We start from the raw sequence: 13,176 nt of genomic DNA on the forward strand, positions 1-13,176 counted from the left end.
CCTAAGACTTTACAAATAAGGGTAGACTGCCCTTTAAGAATTAAACAAAGAAATCAACAAAAGATGATGCTAGAGCCCTTTTATAACAATGGTTCTTAATCTTTCTTACACTCCAACATGTGCAAGGATTACCACACACACTCCCTGTCCATTACAGTGGTTTGTTATCACTATGTCTCCTGGGCTGAAATTAGAATATATACTGAAATCTGAAAATGCCCCCATCTCTTAGAGAGCACCCTTCTCCAGCATAAAAATCCCACACTGCCTTAATGAGGTATAATGAAACTCAGGTCCAAAACTGAACTGTAACCAAATTTAATGTATTAACCGCATTAAAAAAAAAAAAAAATCGCTCCTCTCAATGATTCTCAACTCTGAACTCAAACCTCCAACTGCCTGTGAGCAGCTCCATATGGATGTCAATTCTATAGTCAACTATTCTTGAACTTAACATATTGAAAATAGAGCCCTTAATATCCACCCTCTCAAATCTGATCCTCTCAACTGTTCCTTTTATTTTCTTTTTTCAAATTTTTATTTAAATTCTAATTAGTTAATATATAGTGTAATATTGGTTTCAGGAGAATTTAGTGATTCCTCTCTTACATATACAACAACATACAACAAGTGCCCTCCATAATGCCCATCACATTCAACTGTTCCTAATCAAATAAAATGAACCATCATCATCCTCCCAGTTGCTGAAAGCCCCAAAGACTCATTCTTATTTTCTCTTTCATAAATTCCCTACTTCGAATCCACTGATTCTGCTTTATAACATATTCCCAAACTATTTCATTTCTCTTCATTTTTGGAAGCATTATCCTAGACAAAACCACCATCATCTCTCCCTTGGACTATATCTGTTTGCTCCTAAATGCTCCAGCCACATTGGCCTTTTGTCCTTAAACATGCCAAGGTCATTTCCATCTTGTGGCCAAACCATTCCTTCTGCTTAAAATATGCCTCCCATATACTCTCAGGGCTACTGCCTCTCAAATCAAATGTTACTCACACAAAAGGATTTCCTGACCACCCAATCAAAAATAACACCAACTTGGGGTCTATTCTCTATGCCAGTACCTTGTATCTGTCCCTCTCCATAACACTCATCACTATTTGAAGCAAGCTTATTTGCTTATTGTCCACATCCTCCCACTAAACTGTGAGCTCCATGAAAGCAGGAATCATGTTCACTATCTAGAATAGTGCCTGGCATATAGTGAATTGGTGCTTAATGAACAGCTGCTGAATGAAGGAACCTATCTAAAAAAAGACCATGAAAGATAATGGTAGGCTGGGAGGAGTCACAAAATATTTAAAAATGTCAAGGGGAGAGTGCCTAACTGTGGTAAACATTAAAACCGTGCCATGACATTCCAATTCTCCTTTCAGATACATGATTGGTTTACACTTGCCCATCATCTTGAAGTTAGGTAATGGTCATATGACTTGCTCTTGCCAGTGAAATAAGGAGCCACTTTGTGTGATTCACTTCTATTACCATCCCTCTATTATGGCAAGCAGCAAAAGGACAGAGAGTAAAGTTCCATCTGTCCATATTCCTTAACAAGGACAACATAGAGCAGAGCCCCCAGATAACTCACATGTAAGATGAATCAAGGAGAAGTAAACCTTTGTTATTTGAAGCCACTGAGATTTGGGGGTTGTTACTGTAAAACAGCCCATCCAGACTGATAAACCATCTAAACAATGCTGTGGGCACAGAATAATGTAGTCAGTCACACTAAGTAGTCAAGTGATGCCACTAAATATACATAAATAATTTCCTTCTAATTATTACTTAGTTTCCAAATAGGTCTGCCAACAAGAAGAGAAAAAAATATTTATGTGGAGTTTAAGAATTCTTGTTCCGGGGCACCTGGGTGGCTCAGTTGGTTGAGCGTCCAACTTCGGCTCAGGTCATGATCTCCCGGTTTGTGAGTTCGAGCCCCACGTCGGGCTTTGTGCTGACAGCTCAGAGCCTGAAGCCTGCTTCAGATTCTGTCTCCCTCTCTCTCTGCCCCTCCCCACTTGTGCTCTGTCTGTCTCTCAAAAAATGAATAAATGTAAACAAAATTAAAAAAAAAAAAAAAAAGAATTCTTGTTCCTGATACTATTTTTCAGTAAATATTCCCCCAAATAATGAATGTCACCCTGTACAGGCATACCTACCAGCCTTTTCTTACCTGGAAACATACTTCCTAGGTGAGAATAACCCGGCTTGTTGTTTCATTATTATCTACCCCAACTATTCAAATAACTAAATAGTTACTCAGTCCAGGTCACTGTGGAGGAAACAGACTAGAAAGTAGATTGGATAAAATGCAGAAGTCCCTCGATACTGGGTTAGGAACCTGGACTTAATTTTGTAGACAAAACAGACTTACTGAGAAGCTTTGTGTACGAATCACATAATTAAAAACTATTCTTGGGGAACCTGGCTGGCTCAGTCAGTACAGTATGCAGCTCTTGATCTTGGGGTCATGAGTTTGAGCCCCACGATGGTGTAGCGATTACTTAAACTTAAAATTCTTTTAACTTTTCTTCAAGATTAAAATTTTTAAAAATTGTTTATTCAATTTTGAGAGAGAGAGAGACAGAGAGAGAAAGAGACAGAGACAGGCATGAGCCAGGGAGGGGCAGAGAGAGAGGGAGACAGAATCTGAAGCAGACTCCAGGCTCTGCATGGTCAGCACAGAGCCCAACGCAGGGCTCAGACCTACGAACTGTGAGATTATGACCTGAGCCAAAGTTGGACGCTTAACCCACCCCTCTTGAAGATTATTCTATATGAGTAAGAATTAAGATGACTGGAACAGGAATGCCAAGAGTACTAATTTCCAACAGCTGTGCCATGAATCCTCTATGGATGAGAGGACAAATTTTAATCAATCTATTGATTTATTTTGGCTACGACATTAAACATACTGTTACTGGTGATATTAAGTGGTGTAAGGAATAAGCAAGGCATAGGTTTTTGCAAATAAGAGTAAAAGGCACACTCAAAAGTCAAGCTGGCACTAAAGTAAGATCTGGTAATGGACAAAACTGCATTTATTGAGTATGAAGGGCAATCAGGGCAGTAATTACTTAGTAGTTCTGAAAGGTAACCAAGTGAACAGTGGATGCTTTACCACCACTTGTAGGTTATTTTTACATTCTAGGAAAGACTAGGTTGTAATCCTGTTGGTTTGTATTCCAAGTTCTTTCAAGATACTCAGAATATCTGTGCAGTCCTCCTCAACACCAGTCCATTCCTTCCTTCCTTCAGCAAATACTAAGTACATGTTACAGGCTAATTACCATTCTTGGCACTAAGGAAACATCAGTGAACAATGATCCCTGCCCTCCTGAAGCTTATATGCTAGTGGCACTTAAATTCCGTTCTAAAATTTCTTCCCCAATCCTATTACATGGGAGTAGCTTTTACAAATGCCTTTGGGAGGTATCATCTAATTAATGCACACTAAGATGTGAAAGACATCTTAGAATGTCTTTAGAATAGTCTCAGCAGAGGCAATTACCCTTGAAAAGTAAATACTTCACAGATTCACAGACTCTTAGAGCTGGAAAGGACCTTGGAGATAATTTCAATTTACAAATGAGATTACAGGATCTGCCCAAGAACACTCAGTCACCAGCAGGAGAGAGAAGCTTAGAACTGTGACTTGCAGTGTTAATGCCTTTCCCATGTAACACCAAGCTGCCTGTTTTAAGATTAGTGAGAAGAGATGCTAGCATGGGCATTCCTGGATGACTGTTCAAGGCAAAAAGAATTTGAGGCAGTGTGTAAAATTGAAAGAGAGAGGGGTGCTTGGGTGCCTCAGTTGGTTAAGTGTCTGATTTCGGCTCAGGTCATGATCTTGCAGTTCGTGAGTGAGTTCGAGCCCCGCGTCGGCCTCTGTGCTGACAGCTCAGAGCCTGGAGCCTGCTTCGGATTCTGTATCTCCCTTTCTCTCTGACCCTCGCTCATTCACACAGTCTCTGTCTCTCTCTCTCTCAAGAGTAAGCATAAACAGGGGCGCCTGGGTAGCTCAGTTAAGCATCTGACTTCAGCTCAGGTCATGATCTCATGGTTCATGAGTTTGAGCCTGCATTGGGCTCTGTGATGACAGCTCAGAGCCTGGAGCCTGCTTCAGATTCTGTGTCTCCCTCTCTCTCTGCCCCTCTCCCACTCTCATTCTGTCTCTCTCTCTCAAAAATAAATAAACATTAAAAAAAAAGTAAAAATAAACATTAAAAAATTATTCTTAAAAATTGAAAGAGAGTGAGGTGGTCAAGGGGAAGCAAACTAAGGGTACTTTCAGAAGACTCTTTCTCCCATCTCTACCTTCATTATGTCCCAAGAACAAAGATGGGAACACAAAACTAATGGATATTAGAGAAGATACTCGGACATAAGCACAGAGTAGTAAACACAGCATTTGAATCCAGCAAAGTCAAACTATATCTTATCCAATTTGAAAAGTGTATGTTGCCAGTAAAGGCACCATTTGTATTAGTTTTAAGCTTTTTAAAAAAAATTATTTCCCTAAAATACATTTTCCAGAAAGCACTAAACTGATATAGATCAACAAGTATAATGACTCATAAAACAGTAATGTAATATTGAGTGGGTTGATGTTATCAGGCACTGGGCAAGCATTTTTTAAAAATTTTTTATTTTATTTTGAGAGAGAGAGGGACAGAGAGTATCCCAAGCAGGTTCCACACTTCTCAGCACAGAGCCCAATGCAGGGCATGATCTCAAGACTGAGAGATCATGACTTAAGCCAAAATCAAGAGTTGGACACTTAACCAAGCCACCTGGGCACCTCTAGGCAAGCATTTTTTAAAATTTATTTATTTATTTATTTATTTATGTTTTATCTTTTATATTTCAGAGAGAGAGAGAGAGAGAGAGAGAGAGCGAGCGAGCAGGGGAGGGGCAGAGAGATGGAGACAGAATCTGAAGCAGGCTCTTGACCTGAGCTGAAGTCTGACGCCTAACTGACTGAGCCACCCAGGTGCCCCTGGGCAAGCATAAAAAAAAAATATATATAACTATGTATATTTATATATAAATATATAAATACACACACACACATATATATATATATATATATATATTTTTTTTTTTTTTTTTTTGTGAGAGAGAGAGCAAGAGCTAGAGCAGGGGAGGGGCAGAGAGAGGGAGACATATAATCCAAAGCAGGCTCCAGGATTGCAGCTGTCGGCACAGAGCCTGATGTGGGGCTCGAATTCATGAGCCGTGAGATCATGACCTGAGCGGGAGCCAGAAGTCAGACCTCAACTGACTGAGCCACCCAGGTGCCCCTTGGCAAGCATTTTTAAAGATAATTCCTCCTCCTCCAGAAAAGAGTTATACTCACCTCTTGCTTATAAACTGTACCAATCTATACATTCAAAAAACCCAAGTAGTCCTTTAATCTCTCAAAGACTCATGACCAACAAACCTGAGCCTTATTTAGTATTCTAATAGAAAGTAAATTATTAAAAAACTTTTCAAGAAGAGGAAAAAGGAAAACTTGCTAGGAACTGAAAAATAAGCTTAGCACAAAAAAACAAAAGGTAAAAAAAACAAAAACAAAAACAAAGATAACAAAAAAAAAACACAAAGAAAGACTATTATTGTTAAGAGTTTTAGGAAGAATGTAAGCTGATAGGCAGCAAAGGTCCTTATTAAAATCTCTTTATGGGTCTCTGTGATGGCAGTTTACATACCTAAGATGGATATTATTATGAGAATCCCCTGCCCCTCCCCCCCAAATTATTATGAGAAACCGATTTATTTCAGTAGCCCTGCCATTCTTTTAGCTTCCTAGGTTTAAAACCTTGGAGATACCATTGACTTTTACCCCTATTGATTTCTATAGTTAATCAGTCATCATATTCTATTTCTTCCTTCAAAGTGTCTCTTTGGAATATAAGCAAAATTCCCAATTTCAAAAGAACACACACACCAAAAAAGATTGTGACCATTAAAAAGAGCATTTTTCAAGGAATGGGAAATACTCATGACATGCTGAGTCAAACAAATAAACACACCAAACAATAAAAACCCACAGGGAGAAAAATGTATAGTCCTACTTTTTAAAAGATTTGAAAAAAAGATTTGAGAAAAATCACCACATGAAAATGTTTAACAGTTGTTGTTTCTGCCTGGGGTAGGGAGTGGGAGGGTTATAAATGCTTTTAATTTTTCACTCTCTACATGTCCAAAATTTCCTATAATGAACATGCATTATTTTCAGTGAACACACATTATTTTCAAACTTAGGAAAAATTGTTATTTAAATAATTGTCTCATTTTATCACTGCTTGTCATTCTCATTGCCCTCATCCTATTTCCTTACAATCTCCCCCTTCTTCGAGGACTCCAACCAGAGCCTCCTTCTTGAGGTCTCTGAGCCAGCTTCCCCCAGCTTTAATATTGTTTGTACTCATGCTCCTAAAATTCATCATTCATACTTATTTTACAGCACATGGAAGCAGAAGCTGGCCATATAAACAACCAACTCACAACAGGGTCTCAACCTCAGCACCACTGACATTTTGACATTTGGGGTAATTATTTCTAATGGAGGGGCTGTCCTATTGTAAGATGCTTAGCAGCAGAACTCATGGCCTCTGTCAACTAGATACTAGTTAGCATCTCTCCCCATTCCAGCCATGACACTGCCAAATGTCCCAAAGCAGGCAAAATTGTCCCCAGTTGAGAGCCACTGATATAAGTTTCAAAACTTCCAAAATCATCTCTCTGTGTATATACATATACGTTAAACTTAAACTTCTCTGCCATATGTGTCTTATACAACACTCCTCAGTCCTGCCCACATAATCTCATTTTTCTCAATAGGAACTTTCCAAATAGATCAGGTTCGCTGTTCTCTAGAAAAATCATTTTTATTCTCACTTCCAAGTCTTTTTTTTTTTCCTCCCAAGATTTTATTTAAATTCAAGTTAGTTAACATATAGTTTAACACTGGTTTCAGGAGCAGAATTTAGTGATTCACCACTTACATACAACACCCAGTGCTCATCACAAGTGCCCTCCTTTATACTCATCATCACCCATTATCCCATTCCCTCACCAACTCTCACTTTGTTCTCTATGGTTAAAAGTCTCTTATGGTTTGCCTCCCTCTCTGATTTTCATCTTATTTTATTTTTCCTTCCCTTCCCTCATGTTCATCTGCTTTCTTAAATTCCACATGAGTGAAATCACATGGTATTGGTCTTTCTTGGACTTATTTCTCTTAGCATTATACACTCTAGCTCTATCCACATGGTTGCAAATTTGCCATCATTCTTTTTGATGGCTGAGTAATATTCCATTATATAAATAGATAGATGAGATACAGATATATAGATAGATATATGATATAGATATATATCGATTTATCAGTCAATGGACATTCTCTTTATCCATTCATCAGTCAATGGACATTTGGACTCTTTCCATAATTTGGCCATTGTCGATAATGTTGCTATAAACATTGGGGTGCATGTGCCCCTTTGAATCAGTATTTTTTTTATCCTTTTCACTTCCAAGTCCTTGAACACACTGTTTCCTCAGTAAAATTCCCCATTCACACTTCTATTCAATGCCCTAGATCCATCCTTTATGTGTTGGTTCTCTGCAGAAGCATTACCGATCAGCCCAGTTCAGTTCACCATACACCCTCTGTACTAAAGAAGAGTATTTTATATTGTTGTTGTTAATCTCACATCCCAACTAAGGTTTGTTGCCCTGGCACATTTCTTTTGTATAACCAACTGTACCTAACACTGCTGGGCATAGAGACAATCAAAAGCTTGATAACTGATGAATGAAATTTAACTGCTCTGCTGTAAATCACCACAAACTGCTGATTTCTTATGAAATGATTTTTTTTTTTGAACCTTTATTTCTTGTCATGGAGCTGAAAGTATAATCATTCCAAGAACAGAGTAACCACTCAATTAAATTCTCAGAATAAAAATATATAAAGGTATATTTTAAAGAGTATGTAGGTTTCAAACTGTTGTTCTCTACACTTTCAGGACATGATACAAAGGAACTAACATTATAAACTACGACACAAACATGAACTTTATGAACTCCATTTATCTTAAAATATCCAACAGAATTTTTGCTCAGTACGCAAAACTTACGTATGGTCAACAAAAGCAGAGAGCTCAATAGTGTGTGAATGCATATATACACAAACACACTTCACATATTTTATATCCCCAGTTAAGAGAAGTAAATGAAAGAGCTTTGTAAACTAAAAAAAGCCACATATAAAGGAGGCAGCATAGGTAAAAGCACAAAGCCAGCCTGCTTGGGTCCCAAATGTATTAGCTGTGTAACCTAGTACAAGTTGCTCAACTTTTCTGTGTCTCAGTTTCCTCTTTGTCAAAATGGGGATAATAATAGTACCCATCACAAAGCAAAGCTCTCAAACAGTGCTTAACACCCAGAAGGCCCAAAATAAATATTTATCATCGCTAACACTACAGTGCTAGTTATTAGCCCAGTAAAAGCCTCAACGTATAAAATTCTGATTCAAGTCTGAAGCAGGTTCAAACAAAAACAAACAAAAAAACCCAGAATCAACTATTTACACAAGTTGAAGCTATTAGGTGGTCTAGTTTCTCAGATTTTTTGCTAGTGCTAAACTGGTAATTACACACCTAATTTTTGTTACTGGTTTTTTTTTTCCTTTTAATCTGTAAAGAAACTGACATAGACACCTCTGTTTTCAAAGAACTTTACAAGCCACAAAAAAACAACTGAACTCTTTGTTATCTCCATATTTACGCCAATTTAAGAGCGTGGTAAAAGCCTAGGTACTGTTACAGAACAACTTTTCAGCAAGTACAATGAGGTTTTTAAACTTGCAATCAGCAATTCGTATGCAGTTATGTCAAGTTTCTGTCCTGCTAAACAAAAGCTTATCTGTCAGGGAACCAAGGACCCGTCAGAATATAAGGAAATACCAAGGCCCGGCCTAGGCGGCTCGGGAAAACCAGCCCTCAAACAGATCGCCGCAGACGCGTTCCGTCCTTCCCCCTCCCCGGCGTGCAGATGTCGGCTCCACCCGCAGATAAATAAGTGACAGCTGGTCGCGTCCACGCCTCTCCCGGCCCGGCCCCGCGGCGACCCCCAGCTGGCCTCCCGCGCCCGCGGTCCGGACCCTTCCCGCAGCGGCCGGGCAGGGGCTACTCGCGGGAAACGGAGGTCTCGCCGCCCCGCCCTTCCCCACGCTCCGACCCCGCAGCCCCGCCGCCGGGCTCCGCCGAGCGGAGGCCGCCGCGGGGCCTGCAGGTGGGCCCAGGGCGCGGCCGGACCGGAGGAGACGCGCGGCCTCGGCACGGCATCTTCGGGCGCCGGGCTCGCACAGTCCCGGCCATCACTTACCGGCGCCTCATGGTACCGTGGCACCTCAGCCCTGCCCCGGCGCTGACGAGCTGCGCCCGTCAGCCTAGACCGTCCCTCGGCTCCCGGGCCGAGCCCCACTCTGAGCCATTCAAACGCGGCCGCGCGCGCGGCCCGCCGGGATAGCTCCCCCTTGACGCTTCTCCCAGGCTCCGCCCAACGCTGGCTCGGCCCCCCCTCAGGTCGCGCAGGACTGGAGGGAGGAGGGAAGAGGACGTGTGCCCATAGTGCCCCCTGGTGGCCACGCGCACGCCCGGTAGTCCTGCTATGGCGCGGCAAGCAGTCAAGCTCTAGGAACTGAGGGTGGACAAAAGTCAAAGAATGACTCTGAGCTAGTGACAGTCTGGTGGGGGAGACTGCCTTAAGTGGTGTCCCAGGAGAGGAAAACATCTGCTATAAAAGTATGGTGCAGGGAGAGATTTATTCCTTCACTCGCATTTAAAGGTACTAAGGCAAAGTATTTAAAAAGCATGGACTCTGGAGCTATGTGACCTTGCACAAGTCATAAAAATTCTCGTGTGCTTTGGTTTGCCCATCTGTAAAATGGGGATTATAATAGTATCTGTCTCATAGTTGTGAGGATTAAATGAGTTCATACATATAAAATGCTTAGAGGAATGTGTCTACCATATGGTAAGCACTCTATAATTATTAGCTATTATGTTTCAATTCCTAATATGTGTCAGACTCTGTGTTAGACTCTTAAGAACACAAGAAATATGTCTGATGCAAACCCTATCCCAGAAAGCAAATTCAGTCTCTCTGGGACTGGAAACACTAGAATATGAGGTTAGGGTTGGGTCTGTCCCTCACCTGCTTTTAATTACTGAGGAAATTCTATTCATCTTAGTAGACACAGAGTGTACCCATCTTCAAAGGTAAGCCACTGGTCAAGGTTAATCAAATTGTGATGGGAGCCCTTGCAGAAGCCAATCAAGTGGTGTATTTGAAAAAACATTTTCTCACTGCAAGACTACATTCCTCCACTCTTGGGGGGGGGGGGGGGTGGGGTGGGGCTCTTTTTTCCAGAACTCTCCAGGGCTTGCCTAAGGCATGGGTTGCTTACGTTTGGTTCAGCAATATTTTTGAGGACCTACCATGTACAAGGCTGACATTGCATCAGCTGCTACAGATAGTCCAGAGGAGCTCCTAGGGGGTTGGATAAACAGGGAAAGAGATCATTCGAATAAACTGTGGTGAGTGCAATGACAAAAGGTATATCCTAAATGCTGTGGGAGCTCAGAGCAATGAGAGGCCTCACAGATAAACTAATCAGAACTAAGATGTCATTAGATGATAAAAGCAATATATTTTTCCTCCCTGGTAACTGGGTCCTTACCTACTAAATACAAAAAATTAAGTAATGGTGAGTGGGTCACTACTTTAGGTTGGTGGTAGAAATATTTTAAGATATATTTTGCATTGGCAATGCCTTTAAGAGCCAAGCACAAGCAGGCACATGCCTATGTGTGTGGCCACACCTGTAACAGGTGGGACTGTTGAGAGAGGCCAGTGTGGTGAGTGAGGGGAGGGAGCAGGACCCCTGGGCTCTAGGGGTGTTGCAACATAGAACATTCCTTGCGTATGACCTCCACTAAGTAGGTGTGCTATTTTAAAGAAAAAAAAAATTCAACGCACATGGATGAAGTCACTTTCTTTCAAGCTGTTTCTTCATCACTACCATCATAAACAGGAATTTCCTGATAACCCACAAAAGGCATCGGTGGGGCCCTCATCGGAAGAGGATGAAGAGTGTAAGACATGGGACTTTATCTCAAGGGAGGCTGGATGTTGAGAGAAGACAAATAACGGAGTCCTAGGACTCAAGGAATGTGCTGCGTTAACACAGAGAGATGTCAGCCAAAACAAGGCCTCGGGTTGTCTGAAGGCCAGAGGCGAATCCCGATATTCTCATTTCTAGGTCTTCTTAGGGCACAGTGTCTCAGGCAGTCCATCCCCAGACTCAGGTTCTAAAGTTATACCAGTGAAGAGCAGCCCTGGCCTATAGATCTCATGTCGCTGCCTGGTGTCGACATAATTTAAAGTGAAAATAAAGAGATTTGCCTTCATGTTGCAACTTTCGAAATATATACATTTTAGCGATGAGACTGCAGGTTCATCTTCTTCATTGACACTTTTGAGTCAACCAAAATTGAATTTTTTTCACTTGGCGCTCAATCAAGCTTTTCTCTTTTTATGGATTTAAAAAAAAAGAGGGACTCTTGGTTGGCTCAGTCACTAGTAGAGCATGTGGCTTTTGATCTCAGGGTTGTGAGTTCAAGCCCCATGTTGGGTGTAAAGATTACTTACATAAATAAATAAATAAATAAATAAAGGTCATCCCATACATGTTTTTATTATCCCTGCACGAGTCCTTGTGCATAGAAAGGTGGTTCATGGCTAGCCCTCCCAGTGAGCAGTGTCTGAGGGAAGTACTCCTCTGGTCATTCTCTTATTCCTTCCTTCTGAATACCTTATATTCCTTCTATCTGAATGAACAGGCAGCTGAGTTAGCATTTCTGCCCCCACCCCATCTGCTTCAGGGTATGGATGTCATTCAGGGACAGTGCATAGCATACACCCTGAACATAAGCACCCGCGTGAGAAAAGAACACTCATGCAAAGTCTTATGTACACTTCTAACTGGACAGCTGGGGTGGGGGTGGGGGTGGGGGTGTCATGGAGGAAGATTTGAACCAGGCCTGACAAGCTGAAGAGGATTTTTGACAAGCAGGGTAGCAAGAGCAAAGCCTAAAAACGTATGTGGTCACTTGACAGGTTGTGAAAATCTGGAGCGATGAAGCAAAGGTTTTGGGGAAAGAAAAAAATCACTAGAAACCCTTAGAAGTCTATTACTCATGAATAAGCACTATTTCCATCTTGAATATATGGGGTTTTTTTCCTATGCAAATGTAACTATATCTAGGAACAGAGGTGAGATTATATCCTACCTACAACTCTGTAAACTGTTTTTTATAATAAATGTCATATAAGTCAATCCATGCCAATTAATATAAATGCGCATAATAAAAATGTCAGTTAAAAAAAATGCATAGACATGGAGCCAGGAAGCTCGATGGTTAAATCAGTACTTCAGGAGGATTAAGCCCTCACCAGGATACAAGATGGCTGGTGGGAGGGAGGGGGGACTGCTGGCAAGAACCTTAGGTATGAAAGTGCTGTAGTTCACGCCAGCGGTTCAGGGAGCCACAGCTTTTACTGTGGTGTGTGTCATTCTCATCAGTGCAGACTGACGAAGGGCAATGCCTAAAGAGACCTAAATACAAGACAGCAATAGCTCATCCATTCCATAAATAACTGCATCCACTGCTCAGCCTTCACAGCCTTTGGAAAATTCCAGGCACTTGACTTTGGCAGTCCAAGTGGGAAGTCAATCCCTTTTTTTTCTGCTCCTCCCTTCCCCACCTTCCTGTGTAGACTGTGGAAGGAAGGAATGGCATTAGGGAACATTTCAGATAAGGCAGTAGCAGTGGAAAAGAGATTTCGCTCCCAGTTTACAAGGTTTATGATTATTTCAATCACCACCACTGTACCAATGCCCTCCGTGGTTCAGAAGCAGCAAAGTTTGTGTGTGTGTGTGGCAAGGGGGTGGGGTAGGGGAGAGGGGGGTTTGAGGGCTGCTGGACGGTGGAAGTGGTGGGGACTGTAGGGTAGTAGGAGATCCTCCTGTTAAGACAGTTTCTGGGGGCACCTTGGTGGCTCAGTCGGTTGAGCATCTGGCTTCA

General features: G+C 41.5%; 1 protein-coding gene across 3 annotated transcripts in view; it reads right to left on the reverse strand.

Annotated features, from left to right (window-relative positions):
* The window catches only part of KATNBL1 (katanin regulatory subunit B1 like 1), a 62,376-nt gene that overhangs the window by 40,879 nt on the left and 8,321 nt on the right, over nt 1-13,176 (reverse strand). Inside the window, exon 1 of one of the 3 annotated variants that reach the window (XM_019435310.2) lies at nt 9,413-9,562. The exons of the other annotated variants lie outside the window; for them this stretch is intronic. The gene's annotated coding sequence lies outside the window, so the exon portion shown is untranslated. Of the gene's footprint in view, nt 1-9,412; nt 9,563-13,176 lie in introns of those variants that run through there. 3 annotated transcript variants of the gene reach the window in all.

Source organism: Panthera pardus, unplaced genomic scaffold (genome assembly GCF_024362965.1).
Source record: "Panthera pardus isolate Hobbes unplaced genomic scaffold, ASM2436296v1 HiC_scaffold_24, whole genome shotgun sequence".
Taxonomy (NCBI): Eukaryota; Metazoa; Chordata; class Mammalia; order Carnivora; family Felidae; genus Panthera; species Panthera pardus.